This window comes from Dromiciops gliroides, chromosome 5, assembly GCF_019393635.1.
Source record: "Dromiciops gliroides isolate mDroGli1 chromosome 5, mDroGli1.pri, whole genome shotgun sequence".
NCBI lineage: Eukaryota > Metazoa > Chordata > Mammalia > Microbiotheria > Microbiotheriidae > Dromiciops > Dromiciops gliroides.
In genome coordinates this window covers 292,297,976-292,316,948 of record NC_057865.1, presented here as the reverse complement: position 1 = coordinate 292,316,948, position 18,973 = coordinate 292,297,976, and the positions used below count along the sequence as shown (strand labels likewise).

Genomic DNA, 18,973 nt, shown 5'->3' with positions numbered 1-18,973 from the left:
TGGCAGGCACTGGGCTAAGCAGCTGGGGATACAAGAGGCAAAAGGCAAGTCCCTGCCCTCAAGGGGCATATGATCTAATGTGGGAGACAAGCAAACAAATATATCCCAACAAGCACAAGCCACATACAAGAGAAATAGGAAATCATTAAGAGAGGGAAGGTACTGGAATTAAGAGGCGTTGGGAAATACAATGTAATGTTTGCTCCCCATCTTCATCTGCTGAACTCAATTCAAACAGCACCTCCAGACAGGCCTCTGGGTTTCCACCAAGCCAGGGAGCATCAGCATGGCTCCGAAGGCCCAACTGCACTTTGTTAACAGGTAATGATGGACTATCACCCACTGGTCTTTGTGTTTCTTTACTTCTAAGCTTCATAAGGCCTGGGGCTGTGCTCTCCCTAAACTTTGCTGTCCCCTCAGGCCTGGCATAAGCATAATGCTTTGCACACAGTAGGTCCATAATAAAAATGTGTTGAAGGGGCAGCTAGGTGGCTCAGTGGATAGAGCACCGGCCCTGGAGTCAGGAGTACCTGAGTTCAAATCCAGCCTCAGACACATAACACTTACTAGCTGTGTGACCCTGGGCAAGTCACTTAACCCCAATTGCCTCACTAAAAAAAAAAAGTGTTGAAGGAAAGAAGAAACTATAAATATGAATGAGTGAAAAAATGAATGTTTTCCTTCTCCATCTTCATAGGAGCTGGAAAGACCCAAAGACACCCAACAGCCCCACAGTAACAGCTCACCTGAAGAGGAAAAGACTTGGGTCTACCAATTACTACCCATATGACCTGAGGCACACATCCCTTCCCCTCTCTGGGCCTCAGTATCCTGATCTCTAAAATGGGAGAGGTGTGTGTGTGTGTGTGTGTGTGTGTGTGTGTGTGTGTGTGTGTGTGTATGGTGGTGTTAGATGATCTGAGGTCTCTTCTAGCTTTAAATCTATGATTCATTTTTGTCCACAGAGCTGTCCTGAATCAGAGACTAATTAGATCTGGAAGGGACCCAAGAGTTCATATGGTTTGATTCTCTCATTTAACAGAAGGGGAGTCCGAGGTCCAGACAGAGGAAGGAGAGGACTTGTACAAGGTCACACACAACCAAGTTACAGTCTGATTCAAGCCTCTCTCTCATGCAGCCAGTCCACAATGCCCCTAACAAGCCCAGAGGGGCTTTCCATTAGGAAACTGGTGGAGTTTCTGACCTAATCAATTCCAAGCTAAAAGGATTTTCTTAAGCTGAAGCCATCAGATTCAGTAGGTAAATCAGACACTCCCAAAAAATGGCTGAGAAGGAACAAGGAAGGGGCTCTGATGTTGACTCTGCCAAATGGAGAGCAGTTGTCAACTTTGGTTGCTTAGAATAAACAATCATTAATTAATGTTAATCCAAAAAGAGCTAAACGGATATTATACTGGGAGCTTTCCCATTGTTCTCTCTCTCTTTTTTTCCAGGGCAATGAAGGTTAAGTGACTTGCCCAGGGTCACACAGCTAGTAAGTCTCAAGTGTCTGAGGCTGGATTTGAATTCAGGTCCTCCTGAATCCAAGGCCAGTGCTTTATCCACTGCGCCACCTAGCTGCCCCCATTTTTCCATTTTTCTCAAGAGGAAAGTGTAATGTTTGCTCAAAATCTGTACCTGCTTGTGCCATGGGTTCCAATTCTTAACAGGAGTTCTGGACTTGGCTGTATCCACATGAATTGGCATCTGGTAACTCAGTGGATGGTGCACTGAGCCAGGAGTCAGGAAGACAATTTCAAATCCAGCTTTAGACACTCACTAGCTGTGTGTCTCTGTCACACTAATCATTTAGCTTCCACCTGCCTCAGTTTCCTGAGATGTAAATGGATATAATAACACCTTTCCATGTTCTCCCACTTCTAGGGTTGGTAGGAGTATCAAATGAAATAATATATGTAAAGTGTGTGTCGTTTGAAATTATATGGGAGTTGCCTGTCCCTGTTCTAGGTTTTAGGAAACTTAAGCTGGGGTTTCTAATATATTGCTACTTAGAAATTAGAGGTTACTGCACCAGTTTGGGGCATTCAGCATTTATTAAAGCATATTAAATGTTAGTAAAGAGAAAGAAAGCACACTGCTCAGAAAGTTCAGAAGCCCTGCATACTTAGCTAGAAATGAGAGATGGAGTGGGGACCTTGTAGCTACCACTTCCAGTATCCCAGGCCCAGCATAAAATTCCAGGCTGGGGAGAGGCTCAATGAGAAGAGCAGGGGAGATAAGAGGCGGGCCCTCCTTTCCCCAAAGATTTTATCCTCTCTCAGGCTGAGGTGGGTCACTGCACCTTGACCCAAGCTAATTGGCCAGTAACATTCAAGTCTATTGATTGGCATGACTTGAAGGTGGTCTAGGTGACTTGCTTCCTTTAGGTTGTCGAGAAACTTTAAGTAGTTAGGTAACTTCCTTTAGGTAGTCAGGAAGGTCAATCTACATTTTTCTTTTCTTTTTCAGGGCAATGAGGGTTAAGTGACTTGCCCAGGGTCACACAGCTAGTAAGTGTCAAGTGTCTGAGGCCGAATTTGAACTCAAGTACTCCTGAATCCAGGGCCTGTGTTTTATCCACTGTGCCACCTAGCTGCCCCAATCTACATTTCTTTTGCAATTCTACTGACTCTGGGCTGGCCCTGCAAAACCAGCTAGAGTTCCTGCGTGTGCGTGTGCGTGTGTGTGCGTGTGCGTGTGTGTGTGTGTGTGTGTGTGTGTATGGGGGGGTGTCTCTGAGTCCCCCAAACACCCCATTATTAGTAACTTTCTCACAAGTGCTTAGCACAGTGTCCAGTGCTTGATAAATGCTTGTTCCTTTCCCTTCGACTGCCCACAAAGCACAGCTCCATTAAAAATAGCAATAATTATAATCATAATAACCAATGTCTGTCGATTCAAATTGCCAAGACACCACCTCCCCTCTCAGGGACTTGGTTTCCTTCTCTGTAAAATGAAGGGGTTGGGAATTTGAAATACACAAAAAAATCCAACCATGTTATACATGGCTTCATAAGCAGTCCTCCTCCTTTTTCTGTTCTCTGTACAGGAAAATGTTCATGTATGCTGATATTTAGTGAGCTCTAATATACTAATAAAAAGGAAACATTTTAAAAATAGCAGCAGTAGGAGCAGGGGAGCATGGATCTACTCTGAGCATTTGTAGTCAATGGTGACTATGAAACTGCTGACCAAGGCATTTTTTTTTTTAATGAGGGTACTGGACTAAATGTCAGTAAATATTATTAAGTGGCTCCTATGCACCAGGCACTGGGTTTAGGGCTTAGGACCTCATAGGTCCTTTTTGACTAAATCCATGGACCTTAGAACCCTGGTTGGAGTCAGGAAGACCTGAGTTCAAATCTTGTCTCAGATATTTACTAGGTGTATGATCCTGGACAGGTCAGCCTCAGTCCCCTTTTCTGTAAAATGGAGATATTAGGGGGCAACTAGGTGGTGCGGTGGATAGAGCACTGGCCCTGGATTCATGAGGACCTGAGTTCAAATCCAGCCTCAGACACTTGACACTTACTAGCTATGTGACCTTGGGCAAGTCACTTAACCCTCATTGCCCCGCACACACACCCCCCCACCCCCCCCACCCCCCGCCAAAATGGAGATATTGATAGGACTTACCTCCCATGATTATTGCAAGGATAAAATTAGATAATAGTTATAAGGCTCTTTGCAAACCTCAAAGCACTGTATAAATATTAGTCTCACGACAACCCTGTGGGCTCCTGGAGAACAATGGTCTGTCTTTTGCCTTTCTTTGAATACCCAGTGCTCAGCACAGTGCATGTCGTATAGTAGGCACTTAATAAATGTTTGCTGACTGACTACGTGGTAAGTACCGAAGGTGCCATTATGCTCATTTTACAGATGAGGAAACTGAGGTCCAGAGAGGAAAGTGATTCACCCAGCGTCACATGCTAGTAAGTATTAGAGTCAGGCTATGCGTCCATTTATTCCTGACTTCATAGGAACAAAGGATCCTGGATTGGGGCTGGAAGGAACTCCCAAGGCTTTTTGGTCCCCACCTTCAATTTAGAACATAAGAGACTGAAGGCAAGAGAAGGAAGTAAGCTCATCCAGGGTCATAGAGCCAGGGGCAGGGCCTTTGAAATCAGGCCCTGACTCCACATCCAGGTTCTTTCCAAGCAAATTAAAATTGTGTGTATGTGTATATGTAGGTATACATATAAGCACATACGTGTATGTGTATAAATACAAGCACACGTGTACGCACGTGTATATGTGTATGTGTGTGAGTATACATTTGTGTGTATTATTCACAATGTCCTATATTCACATGTATATTTCGTGTGTGTACGGTCATACTAAATAAACATACATGGGTATTTATATACATACACAAACACATATAGACCCACTTTTAATATACACTTATCTCTGGGTTTCAATTTCCTAGTATATTCACATATGTATGTGTGTTCAAAAATGGAAGGAAGGGAGGGAAGGAGGGAGGAAGGAAGGAAGCAAGGAAAGAAGGAAGAAAAAGAGGTAAGGAGAAGGAGAAATAGATAGCTAGATAAATGATAGAAATAGCTATAGATAGATGAAAGATAAAAGACAGCTAGCTACAGAGAGAGAGATGAGAGCTGGAGAGATAGACAGAGCTAGATAAAGAGATGACAGAGCGATAGATAAATGATAGATCAACTGTAGATAGATAGAGGCAGCCTTCCTCAACCATCCCAACTTTCTAATAATATAAAGGAGTAACATGAATGGTGGGGCAGGGGAAGTCTTGGGCTGGTGTTAGTGTATAACCAAGGATTCCCATGAGGCCACCCTTTTGGTCACCAAACCCCAAGATTTTTACCAAATAAACTGAAATGTTCATGATTAAAGTCTCTTCCTTAGGTTGCCAATGCCCACCTATTCCAGCCTCCCTCATATTTGGGTTGGGATGAGTAAATTCTTTCAAATTCCCATTGTCTCCCTGGCAACTAGACCTCGATTTTCCAAAGTACCTACTTCCAATGTGATTGAATCCTCTGTGTTCTTGGGAATGAGTGCCACCTGGCCTGGGGCCCCCCTAACCCCTTAACTCCAGAACGGTTTGGTGAATCTCCAGAAAAGGCCAAAGCCTTGGGGGTGACAGGTTGAGTCACACAAAGGGTTTGCTCCCCGATCCTCCCCATATGACTATCTGGCCTCTACCTCCTGCTCTGGTACTGACCTCTGGAGATGAGCTTCCCGCGTTTCTCTCAAACCCTTGGATTTGGGTGCTCTCAAGAAGCCCGACACCAACCTGGCCTGCTTTCTTTCCTGCTTGGATCTCGATTAGAGCCCTTTCCCTCCTCCCCTGGGGAGGCGATGGCTCCTCCTCATCCTCAAAACTTGCCATCATCCCGGGCCTGGTGGGTCCAGACCCTGCCTGGTGCGAAGCCGAGCCTCTTTCTTGTTCATCATTGAATGCCCCTTTTGTATAACAAGTCCTCCTTCAAAGGGAAGTCTTCCAAATATTGAAAGACAACTATTGTATCTGCCTTTAAATGACTTTTTCCAAGCTAAAACATCCCTGTTACTTCCCTAATGTCCCTTCCTTTGCATATTTAAAATTCCATTGGTTCCTCCCATGCATATACTGTCCCTGCCATTCTGGTCCCTCCTTTGTGGCTCCACGCCATGATAGCTAATAATAGTGAACATATTATGCAGCACTTGAAGGTTTAAAGAGCTCTTTACAAATATTAATCTCATTTATAATAAGAAGAACTCTATTTCTTTGGCATTTGGAAGCTTGCAACTATTGTGTTGCCTGATCCTCACAACAGCCCTGGGAGGGAGATGCTATTATTACCCCCATTTTACAGATGAGGAAACTGAGGCTTAGAGAGAAGTGACTATGATTTCATTTGGATAGGAACTGTCAGTGTCACTACAGATTAGCACACCCTCTTAGTGACTGACAGTCTGGGAGAGTCCCCTAGAGAGCTGAGAGGGCCTTTTCTCAGGGTCAGTATGTCCTTATAAACCTTTTTTTTTTCTAGGTTACTTTTTTTTTTTTTGGTGAGGCAATTGGGGTTAAGTGACTTGCCCAGGGTCACACAGCTAGTAAGTGTCGAGTGTCTGAGATTGCATTTGATCTCAGGTCCTCCTGAATCCAGGGCCAGTGCTTTATCCACTGTGCCCCCTAGCTGCCCCAGGGTCAGTATGTCCCAGAGCCTTCCTGGCTCCAAAGTCAGCTCTCTCTCCATTCTACTAGGAACTGGCGGGAGGTGGGTGTTAAACAATTCATCAGCATTTTTTTTTTTATTTTTTGAGAGGCAATGGGGGTTAAGTGACTTGCCCAGGGTCACACAGCTAGTAAGTGTTAAGTGTCTGAGACCAGATTGGAACTCATGTCCTCCTGAGTCCAGGGCCAGTGCTTTATCCACTGTGCCAACTAGCTGCCCCCCATAAGCATTTATTAAGCATTGACTGTATACCAGCTACTATGCTAAGAGGTGGTGCATAGTGGATAGAATGTTGGACTTGGAGTTCAAGGGCTTACTAGCCATGTGACTCTGGGGAAGTCAGGTCAAGTCTCCAGGCCTCGGTTTACTCATCTATAAAATGAGAATAGCATCTCCCAGGGTAATTATGAGGATCAAATGAAATAATATCTGTAAAGTGCTTTGCAAATCCTAAAGCAGCATCTAAATGTTAGCTATTGCTTTTTTACATACTTATTATTGTTAATAACAATCATTGTTACTACTACCACCACCACTATTACATCATGCTGTCTGTCTTTGTCAATGACCGTCTCAAAATGACCAGCTCAGGAGGGCTCTTCCTGTAGGGAAGATGGCTTCCAGCACATCCTTGTGATCGCCTTTGACTAGCGCAATATTGAACACCCAAGGTACATTCTCTGGCAAGTTGTTTACAGCTTAGTAATGTGCTTATTCTCCCTCACATATAATGGGGGGGGGGCACCTTCCATCTGCCCATCCCCAGCCTTCTCGAGAGTCTGTTACCTAGCAACGGAATATTCTATTGGTCAACTTCCTTCCAGCGATGCAATGGCACACCAATGGGGCCAAAGTGATAGATATTCTCTTAACCTTGCTCTCCTCCCAACCCCCACCCTCCACCTGGGAGCCTGTGCTTCCCTTGAAGGCTCAGATGCTAAGAAAAAAACCTATCTGATCCCCCAGTTATAAGGGCTTCCCTGCAATTACCTGAATTTATTTTATTTCTACAAAATCTCAGGGTTGGAAGGACCTCAGAGGCTGTCTGTCCCAACTTCTATCTGTCCAATCATCTATTTGGTACTTGTCCCCTGTACACATATCACCTGTGCAGGTACTGTTGTATTCTTCCCTTCCTCCTTCCCCTCCCCCATCCCTTTGGTTCCTTGAGAGCAGGAGCTGATTTGTTTTTTATTTGTTTGTTTTTGAGGCAAGAAGGGTCAAGTGACTTGTCCAGGGTCACACAGCTAGTAAGTGTCAAGTGTCTGAGGCTGGAAAATATTGAACTCGGGTCTTCCTGACTGTAGGGCTGTTGCTTTATCCACTGTGCCACCACGCTTCCCTGACTGATCTGTTTTTAAGGCTAATGCCTGGCACAAAGTGAGTGCTCAGTGATTGATTGTGGAATTGAAGTTGGCAAGTCCTGAATCCTGCTGCTAAGTACCATGGGAAAGAAGGGGAAGGTCAAGGAAACTGGTAGAGTGAGGCCTTAACAGATGGGAAGTGGAGGAGGGGAGAATGGTGAGGAAGTGTGTCCAGATACTCTGGAATGACAACCTACTCTCATTTTTCCCTTGAAGCTCCCAAGTCACTTTGTTTTTGTTTTTGTTTTTGCAGGGCGATGGGGTTAAGTGACTTGCCCAGGGTCACACAGCTAGTAAGTGTCAAGTGTCTGAGGCCAGATTTGAACTCAGGTCCTCCTGAATCCAGGGCCGGTGCTCTATCCACTGCGCCACCTAGCCGCCCCTCAAGTCACTTTGAAAGGTCATAACTCAGAGCTGGAAGGGAGTCTAAAGTCAAACTCATCCAATACTTCCATTTTATTCATAAGGAACTGGGGCCTAGACAAGGAAAATGACTTGAACAAGGTCACCCAGTAAGTCAGCAGTGGAGGCTCATAGATCTGGCCACCCTTCACTTTACTCCCTTTCCATCTTCCAGGGCTTCCTGGACCCCAGCACCAGAGACCAGGCCCTGAAGGACCAGACCCTTTTGACTCCTGATTCTCATCCCTGGGGGCCACAGGTCCTGATTGATGGGAATGTCCTCCCCAGTAGCAAAGCTGCTCCCACCCAAGTCTCATTTAATTCCACCATAATCAAATCAACATTGTGCTGATACTGGAAAGGGCATGGCAAACCTACTTTACTAATGCTCCAGTGAGCATCTCAAACTTTCCAACCAAACTATTCCTTTCTGGCCACCAATCCCATATATCTCATGTCCTTCCATTAAAATTTAGGCTCCAAGGGCGGCTAGGTGGCACAGTGGATAAAGCACCGGCCCTGGATTCAGGAGGATCTGAGTTCAAATCCAGCCTCAGACACTTGACACTTACTAGCTGTGTGACCCTGGGCAAGTCACTTAACCCTGATTGCCCCGCAAAAAAAAAAAAAAATTTAGGCTCCTTGGGGCACCTAGATGGTGCAGTGGTTAAAGCACCGGCCCTGGATGCAGGAGTACCTGAGTTCAAATCCAGCCTCAGGCACTTGACACTTACTACCTGTGTGACCCTGGGCAAGTCGCTTAACCCCCATTGCCTGCAAAAACAAAAAAACAAAACAAAAATTTAGGCTCCTTGAGGTCCATCAGTCAGTCAATGACCATTGATTAAATGTTTACTATGTTCCAGGCACTGTGTTAAATGCCAGGAATACAAAGAAAGATGAAAATAGGGTCCCTGTCCTCAAGGAGTTCACCTTCTAATGGGGAAGACAACTATGTATGAACAAGATATTATCAGGGTAAATGGGAGGTAATCTCAGAGGGAAAGTAGTGGAGGGCATGGGGAAAGACTTCCTACTTTGCTGTTGTTGTTCAGCCCAACTCTCCATGACCCCATTTGGGGTTTTCTTGGCAGAGATACTGGAGCGGTTTGCCATTGCCTTCTCTTATTTAACAGATGAGGAAACTAAGGCAAACAATCACAGTGCAGTGACTTGCCCAGGGTCACACAGCTAATAAGTGTCTGAGGCCAGATTTGAACTCACAAAGATGAATCTTCCTGACTCCAGACCAGGTACTCTATCCACTCCACTGCCTAGCTGCCCCTTGGCTTCCAACAGGGAAGCTAGGAAGAGAGGGGTAGTTTAGAAGGTGAGATGATGAATGAGCTCAGTTTTGGACCTGGGGAGATTGGCTATTCAGTTGGAGCTGTCCAGTAGGCAGTTGGTGACTGAAGAATGAGGCCAGAAGAAAGGTTAGGATCAATAAGTAGATTTGAGATTCATTTGCATAGAAGTGATAAATGAGCTAAAAAGTTTACCAAAGAAAATAGTGTAGAGGGTGAAGAGAAGAGGATGATCCAGGAGGCATCCCTGGATTCATACACCCAGGGTTCTGGAGCCTGGGGTTTCTCCTTCCATTCCCTCAATAACGTGGCACAAAGTCAAGGTGGTTGAAGCTCTTCCTTAGGCAGGTACAGCCAAGACCTCCATTGAGCAAACAGTAATAAAGTATCTCCTACCTAGTTGTGTAGGGCACTGGCTATGGATGGGGAGAACAAAGCCAAACCCCAAACGACTTCAGTCTGCTCAGCTCTTGGGAGACAATGTGGACACAGATGAGCAAATACAAAGTAATACTAAGTATTTGAGGAGGTGACCACAGGCCTGGAAGATGGAGATCAGGGTAGGGAGAAGGACTGAAACCATGTTAGACAAGAACAGGCTGGAGGAAATGGGAACCTGGGGAAAGGAAGATTGGGAGAAAGAGTGGGAAATGACAGGATAACATTCTTCCAGTACGGAAAGGCTCTCTCATGTGAAGGAGAGTAGAACCAGAATCACAGGGAGGGGGGCGAAAGGCACAGGAAGGCAGGAATCAGCTCAATCTGCAGAAGAACTTTTTTTTTTTTTCATGAGGCAATTGGGGTTAAGTGACTTGCCCAGGGTCACACAGCTAGTGTTAAGTGTCTGAGGTCGGATTTGAACTCAGGTACTCCTGATTCCAGGGCTGATGCTCTATCCACTGCACCACCTAGCTGCCCCTTGCAGAAGAACTTTCTAACCAATTAGAGCTATCCAGAAACGGGATGGCCTGTTCTAAGAGGTAGTGAGTTCTCCATCAATGGAGGGGTTCAAGCAGAAGTCGGATGAACACCAGTCACAGATGATATTGAGGCAATTTCTATCCTGTTTAGGAGGGATAGATTAGCCAACTTCCATCAGTTCTCCCAGCTTTAAATTATATTTTAAATTCCTCATCTTTTCTTGCCTTTCATTGACTTAAATAAAGATCCTCCCCCTCCAAAAATATCTTTTCTCTTAGAAACATTTCCTTTCATCAGAGCCTTGAGATTACATTCCCTAAGCAGAATAGTGGCTCTATGAGGGCAGGGACCATTCTGATTGTGTCTTTGTACACCTAGTAGCAAGAATAGGAGCTGGTACCCAGTATACCTTTAATTCATGTTTAATTGAACAATAAAATGGTGCAATTTTCAAATGAATAGGTAGCTCAGAGACCATCTCTTCCATCCTCCTTACTTTATAAATGAAGAAACTGCAGCCCAGAGGGAGGAAGCAATTTGTCCAAGGTCACACAGTGATTTTGTGGCAGAGTCCTGACTAGATTCTAACACCCCAGGGATTTCCCTAGAGGGGAACTCCCCCCCCCCCCCGCCTCCACTTCAGTGAGAGATCCTGTGTTGGACTTCAAGCCTGGACAGATCCAGATCCAAAGCCTTCCTCTGACACTTGGGTGCAGTGGATGGAGCTCTGGGCCTGGAGTCAGGAAGACCTGAGTTCAAATCCAGCTTCAAACACTTACAGCTGCATGACAAACACTTACAGCTGCATAACCTCCGAGCCTCTGTTCCCCCATCTGTAAAATGGGGCTCAGCTAGGTGGCACAGTGGGTAAAGCACTGGCCCTGGATTCAGGAGGACCTGAGTTCAAATCAAGCCTCAGACGCTTGACACTTACTAGCTGTGTGACCCTGGGCAAGTCACTTAACCCCCATTACCCCACACAAAAAAATTGGGGCTCAGAGTCCTTGGATTTAGGAACCTTCAAATCACCATTATACAATCTCGAATTGTCATGATTATAACAGCTACAGGGGCCGGGCTCTCAGAAGTCAGGACTGCCTCTGGGTGGAATCTTTTTTCTTTCCTCTATCTCCAAGTTTGGCAGTCAAGGACTGTTGACAGGTAGTGCTAAATCTCAAGAAGCCTTTAATCTGGGATTACCCTCCCTTCATCCTGTGCAACAGCAGAGGATTTCAGCCTGGTGGGTGATGGGTCTCAGCTGCTTCATAAAGAACAGGATAAACTTTCATTTGTCCAAAAGAACGAAAGAAAGAAAAAGTACCCAGTCTACCCAGAGGAAATAGTTCTCAATGCAACAACCACTGGATTTGGCATCTGATGATCCTGAGTTCAAATCCTGCCTCTGCTTCTTAAACAAATTTGCAAAATTGAACAAATTCCTTCCCATCTCCAGGCCTCAGTTTCCTGTGCTGTAAAATGAGGCTTTGAAGGCCTCTTCTAGTACCAAATTACAGGCTAACAATCACAGGGTCGTAGTTTTCTATTGAGACTGAACATCAAAGGCTGTCCAGTCCAACCCTTTCATTTTCAGAAGAAGTGACCGAGGACCTGGATTATGGAAGCTACAGCTTCTGACTCCTCCTGTGTTCTTTATTTTTGCAGGGCAATGGCGGTTAAATGACTTGCCCAGGGCCACACAACTAGTGTCAAATGTCTGAGGCTGGATTTGAACTTAGGTCCTCCTGAATCCAGGGCCGGTGCTTTATCCACTGCACCACTTAGGTGCCCTCCTCCTGTGTTCTTTTTTTTTTTTTTTTGCAGGACAATGGGGGTTAAGTGACTTGCCCAGGGTCACATAGCTAGTAAGTGTCAAGTGTCTGAGGCTGGATTTGAACTCAGGTCCTCCTGAATCCAGGGCCGGTGCTTTATCCACTGTGCCACCTAGCCGCACCCCCTCCTGTGTTCTTAACAGATGAGATGAACATTAGAATGACGACCTCTCAGCGACAGGGGAGACTTTGGCCCTACCTTAGCGCACCCTCCTCATTTTCTAGACGAGGAGCTGAGGCCCAGAGAAAAGTGATCTCCCCACCAGTCCCACATTTAGGATTCCACCCCATATCCTCTGATTCCAGGGCTCTCACCTTCTACTGCCTCTAATAACAATCAGTTCACATGTCCACCAGGCTTTCAGAGTTCCTTACATACGTTTTCTCTTTCAAATCTCTCAACAGTCTTGCCAGATAGATGTTATGATTACCTCTATTTTACAGATGGGGAAACTGAGGCTCAGGGGAAGTGATTTGCCAAGTCAGGGGTCTAGAGTCAGAAATATTCATCTTCCTGAGCTCAAATCCTGCCTCAGACACTAACTAGGTGTGGGGCCTTGTGTGAATCACTTAACCCTGTTTACCTCAATTTCCTCATCTTTCTTTAATTTTTTTTTCGGGGCAATGAGGATTAAGTGATTTATGTGACAGGGGTCACACAGCTAGTAAATGTTGTGTCTGAGGTCGGATTTGAACTCAGGTCCTCCTGAATCCAGGGCTGGTGCTTTTATCTACTGTGCCACCTCGCTGCCCCCAGTTTCCTCATCTTTAAAGTGAAAGGGTTCCATAAATGGCCTTTAAAGTCCCTTCAGGTAGATCTAAAATTCTATATTCCAACAATAGGTAGATGGTTAAATAAATCTGTAATAAATCTGATCGGACCTCAAACAAATACTTATTAAGTACCCATCATATGCTATTTACTAAGTGCTGGAACTACAAAGACCAAAAAGACAAAAATTAAAACTCAATAACTGAATAGCCTCAAACCTTAAGGAACTTAAGTTCTATGGAGGAGTTAATGTGCATACAGATTAAGGCAGACAAATGTGAGAAATAGAATACTAGAAAGATTTTTAGGAAATTGTGCCAAATGAGAAGAGGAAACCAGCATAAGTACACCTTAATCACTACCTCCTTTTCTGGTTTTTGTTTTGCTTTGTTTTGTTTTTACTTTTTGTGGGGCAATGGAGGTCAAGTGACTTGCCCAGGGTCACACAGCCAGCAAGTGTCAAGGGTCTGAGGCCGGACTTGAACTCAGGTACTCCTGAATCCAGGGCCAATGCCCCCATCCACTGTGCCACCTAGCTGTCCCAATCACTACCTCTTTTAAGAGGAAACATGAAAGGGACTGAACATTGACTGCTCCTGATAGGGATGGAGGAATGTGTTAAATTAATTTGTTAAAATGTTTGTATTTTACAGAATTGACAGAAGTAAACAAACATAGACATAGTCTTCAATAAATTCAAAGACCCCAGTTATTTAGGGGGGACTCACTATTTGGACAGAAACTGCTGGGGGGAAAAAACTATACAGTAGTCTGGCAGAAATTAGTTTTAGACCAGCATCTCACACCATATACCAAGATAAACTCCCAATGAACACATAAACTAGATATGAAAGGTACCATCATAAAAAAATTAGAGGAACAAAGAAGAAATGACCTTTCAGGTACATGAATGGGGCACAGGTCATAACTAAAACGAGTGATAGAGATGATCACATAAGAGAAAATGGGTAGTTTTGATTATCTAAAATGTAAAAGCTTTTGCATAAACCAATATATGTAGTCAAAATGAAAATAGAAAGAGGTAAACAAAAATTTTTGCAGTAAGATTATCTGATAAATGTCTTGTAACGATTGGAATGACGCCACCTGCTGGAGACTTACTGTAGAAGAGTTCTGCCCATGAAGCGAAGGTCTTTGAGGGCAAGACCAGGAGTCAGGAAGTGACGCAGGCTAGTGGGAGGAGGAAGGAAGAGACTGGCGCTCAGTCTCGCGGGCTCTTTTCCTCTGGACTCGGGTGGAGAGCGGAGCTAGAAATGTGCTCTCTCTTTAATAGATAGGAATCTAGGCCTTTCTCTCTCTTTACCAAATTCTTATTCTCCTTAATAAATGCTTAAAAGTCTAACTCTTGCTAAAGCTTATAATTTATTGGCAACCACTCATTAAATATTTTAGACAGACTAGCTAGAATTTTAGCCCTTAACAGTCTCATATCCAAAATATATAAAGAACCAATTCAAATTTATAAAACTAAGAGCCATTCCCCAAGAGATAAATGTTTAAAGATTATCAATAGACAGTTTTCAGAGGAAGAAATACAAATGATCAACAGCCATTTAAAAACACTTTAAATCATGAATAATTAGAGAAATGCAAATTAAAGCAACATTGAGGTTTCTGCTAATACCCACCAGACTGGCAAATGAGGGTTAAGTGACTTGCCCAGGGTCACACAGCTAGTAAGTGTCAAGTGTCTGAGGCCGGATTTGAACTCAGGTCCTCCTGAATCTAGGGCCCGTGCTCTATCTACTGCGCCACCTAGCTGCCCCCAGCTCTAACTTTTTACCCTCATACTGTGATCCAATGGCAATGGCCTCCCTGCTGTTCCTTGTACATGATATTCCAGTTCCACATTTTCCCTGACTATGCACTATAGATGGAATGTTCTCCTTCTTCATCAATGCCTCTTGGCTTTCCAGATAAAATCCTGCCTTCTCCAGGAAGCTTTTCCAAATTCCCCTTAATTCAGGGGGCAGCTAGGTGATGTAGTAAAACACTGGCCCTGGATTTAGGAGGTCCTGAGTTCAAATCCAGCCTCAGACACTTGACACTTACTAGCTGTGTGACCCTGGGCAAGTCACTTAACCCCCATTGCCCCACAAAAAAAATGGGGCTCAGAGTCCTTTCCCCCCAGCAGTTTCTGTCCAAATAGTCACTTAACCCTCATTGCCCCCCCCCATTTTGCCTTAATTCCAGTCTTAATTCCCTCAATTATTTTCAGTTTATCCTGTACATATTTTGTGTGTTGATGGTTATTTGCATGCGGTCTTTCCAATTAGACTATGAGCTTCTCAAGAGCAGGGACTGTCTTTTGCCTTTCTTTGCATCCTGCACCTTAACACAGTGGCTGACACATAGTAATCACTTAATAAATGTTTTTGACTGACTGACAAGTGTTGGAGGTTCTTTAGGAAAACAGGCACATTAATGCACATTCTGGAATGCAATTTGGAACAAGACCAAAGGAGTTCCTAAACTGTAACTACTCTTTCACCCAGGTATATCTAGGCCTACACCCCCAAAGTGATCAAACAAAGAAGAAAAGGACCTATATATACAAAAATATTTATAGCACTTCCCTTCAGAGTAACCACAATTTGGAAACTAAGGAGCTTGTCAAGTAAGACAGCTTGTCTTACCCGGGAATAGCTAAACATATTTGTGGTATATTCCTGAATCCAAGCCCAGAGTTCTATCCAGTGCACCAGAGATACTAAAAAAAGCTTGATACAATCCCTGGCCTCAAGGAGCTTACATTCTATTGGGTTCAGAGTCAAAAGTTGGAGTCCAGGCTCTGCGATTTATTGTGACCTTAACCTTGGGCCTAGCCTTCTCTTAAATTAGGATTAAATTAAAATTAGGAGAACAGACTGGGTGAATTCCAGTGTCTCCTCCACTCTGAATACTATAAACTTAAAATCACTTCCCTCCTTTGGCCCTCAGTTTCTTTATCTGTAAAATGTGAATAATCATCAGTGGGAAAAGGGCTGAATTTGGCTTAGTGTCTGGCACATAGTAGGCCCTTTACAATCCAGTATTTAAGAATACCTCAAAGGACCAAGCACTTTTCCCACAATTGATGGGCCTGGTCCTTCTAAATAAACGATAATTGACTGACCCAGTTGACCAGTTTTGAGTCAGAGAAGGCCCCTTCCAGCTCTCAATCTTTGATCCTAACACCTGGACTTGGGTCAATATAATTGTTTGCAGGCTTTCTTCTGTATTGGTAGGTGAGATCCTTGAAAGCTGGGGCTATCATAGTAGGTGTTTTAATAGATGCTTCTGGACTTGACTTGGGTTTGCATCTTTGCTACTGAGCTGCGGGACCTTAGACAAGTCTTTTAACCTCCGGGCCTCGGTGTACTTAGCTGTAAAAGGAGGGGGGGGGTGATTTGGGTGGCTTCTAAGGTCTCTTCTAAATCTACATCTTTGGCCCTGTGGTCCTTTGGTTCTAATTCTTCCGTCTACACTGGCTTGGTCTTGGGGAAAGTGCTCCCCCAGGTCCCAAGTGGATCAGAGCCGCCAGCCATTCAGAGCTGGTCTTTCTCGCTCCGCTCATCCCCATTCTCCTCCGTTCTCTGGGTGGAGGAGGAAGCAGCAGATGTGGCTGCGTTATCCACAGGCTTTTTTCTCTGTAAAGCAAAAAATAAAGAAAAAAGGGGGAGGAGGGGGAGGGAAGCAGGAGGTGGGGGAGGAGAGCAAAAAGAAGGGAAGGAGGGAGGGAGGAGGAGGAGAAGGGGGAGGGGAAGAGCAAGGGAGGGGGAGGGAGTGTGATTCCCGGAGTCAGGGTTAGCCTCACTAGCTCCTCCGCCTTCTCTACCTAGCTCCTGGCCGCCCAATCGTCGTTCCACAGAGCCCCATTCCAGCCAATGGACGCTCGGCTGAGCTCAGGCCCAGCCAATGGGGCGCGGGCCCCAACCTCTGCGTGCTCTGTTGCAGTCGGGGGCTGGTTAATTGCAGGTTGCAGGCTGCCTGCCGGCTTCTCCCGTGGAGGACGGGGCCCAGGGGAGCCAGTCCCCCTCCCTAGCAGAAAACCCTCGCCTGGAGACAGAGGGGGGAAAAGCAGAAGCGAGATGTTCCCAGCCTCCCCTGCCCCCAGCTCCTTTGGGGACCCCGGCCCCACGGTGGTAGTTCTGGCAAAGGAGGCCAGGTTTGAGGCTTGAGCCCACCGCCACAAAGGGGTAGACCGAGCGGTCCTCTCTGCTAGGAAGAACTTGGAGGGGGATGCTTCAGGCCCAAACGGAAGAGTGGGGGCAATCTCCCTGTGAGACTCACTTCTCCCACCTCTTTAGCATCCCCCCATCCTCTCCCCACCTCTTACTGTTCTGCTCTCGATCCAGGCCTTAGCAGCCTCCACCCCAGTCCCCAGATGCCACGCCTCACTTATCAGCGACCGCGGACTCTTCAGGTTATTGTATCATGGCCACAGGCAGAGCTGGTAGTTCGAAAAGCCCGTTTCCCCCATAGCCTTGGTGGCTAGAGCTGCAATCGCAGGATTGCAGAATCAGAACTGCAAGGGACCTCAGGCACGTAGTAAAACCCCTTCGTTTTACACATGAGGAAAGGCACCGAGGCTTGCCTGAGACACAGGTTGTCAATCTCCTGGAATGTCCTCCCTCCTTATCTATCTACACCTCTTAAAATCCCAAAGGTCCATCCCAAAGGCCACTCCTCAACATCACCCTATGCAGAAGGCTGGTCCAGGGCTTCCCTGCCCTGCCCTGCCCCCCAGCTGCTGGTTCTTTCTCTATCCACCAACATCCAACATGTATTAAGCAGGAACTTTCGTGAGTCAGGCACTGTGCTAAACTACGCCAATACAAAGAATGGCCAAAACAGTCCTTGTTCTACAGGGAGCTCCCAATCTAATGGAGGAGACATGGAAATAACCAGGAACACAGAGGAGATGTGGCAGGAAACGTTAGCAATTGGAGTCACTAACGGGGGGGGGGGGGGGGGGGGCGGCGCAGGAGAGGCCTCCCGCAAAACATAACATTCGAGTTCAGTCTTGAAGGCCGCTAGAAGGTACAGTGGGGAGGAAGAGCCTTCCAGGCTTGGAGAACAGTCAGTCCCAGGCACGAGATGAGTGTTGCCAGTCAGGAAGTCGGAACACCAGTGTGGTTAGGTCTGTATCAAGGCGTTATTAGAAGAAGGTAAGGCCTAAGAAGACTGGAAAAATGGAATGAGGACAGCTTACGAAGAGGTTTGTTGTTTGTTTGGGGTTTTTGCGCTCAGCAATGAGGGTTAAGTGACAGCTAATAAGTGTCAAGTGTCTGAATCTGGATTTGAACTCAGGTCCTGTTGAATCCAAGGCTGGTGCTTTATCCACTGCACCACCTAGCTGCCCCCCATGAAGAGTTTTAAATGCCCAGCAAAGGACAGGATATTTGGTCCAGGAGGTAATAGGGAGCTAGTAGAGTTTGTTAAGTGAGGGGGGGGTAATTTATTCAGAACTAAGCTTTAGGAAAATCACTGCCAGCTGAGTGGGCAATGGATTGGTATGGGGAGAGACCTGAGGCAAGGAGAAAAGTAAAAGGGGGTAGTATTAGTGTTGGGAGAGGTGAGGAGCAGTGAAGAGGACCTGCACTCTAGGACTGTGGCTCTACATGGAGAGAGGGAGGCACAATCGAGAGACATTATGGACTTGGAAATGACAAGATTTGGCAGTAATTTGGAGGTCCTGAGCCCAAGTGACTGGGAGGATGGTGGTGGCGTCTTCACCAGCCATGGGAAAAGTGGGAAGAGGGAAGGTTTGGGGGAAGATAATGAGTTGTGTTTGGGACATGTTGAGTTTGAGATGCCCACGGGACCAAGTTGAGACTTCCAAAAGGCAGCTGAAGATGAGAGTCTGGAGCTTGGGAGAGAGACTGGGACTGGGTGCATAGATCTGGGAAGCATATGCATCTCCATAGGTGTGATGTTTGAAGTCTTGGGCGCTGTGAGGTCACCTAGTGAGATTGTAAAGGGCCCTGGACAGAACCTGGGAAGATGTCCACAGTAAGTGTGACCTGGATGAAGAGCCAGCAAAGGCTGCTGAGAATACATGGGGATCAGAGAGGTGGGAGGAGAAGGAAAGAGTATGTGGAAGGAGAAGGGGGTGCTGGGTTCTGGAGATTCACAGACAAAAATGAAGTGCCTGCCTGCAGGGAGCTTATAT

The 18,973-nt window shown here is 45.7% G+C and overlaps 1 long non-coding RNA gene across 1 annotated transcript in view; it reads right to left on the bottom strand.

Moving 5' to 3' along the window:
• The window catches only part of LOC122729383, a 39,324-nt gene extending 34,030 nt beyond the window's left edge, over positions 1-5,294 (bottom strand). Inside the window, exon 1 of the long non-coding RNA XR_006353323.1 lies at positions 5,207-5,294. This is a non-coding gene — a long non-coding RNA (uncharacterized LOC122729383). The remainder of the gene's footprint in view (positions 1-5,206) is intronic.
• Positions 5,295-18,973: the final 13,679 nt, after the last annotated feature.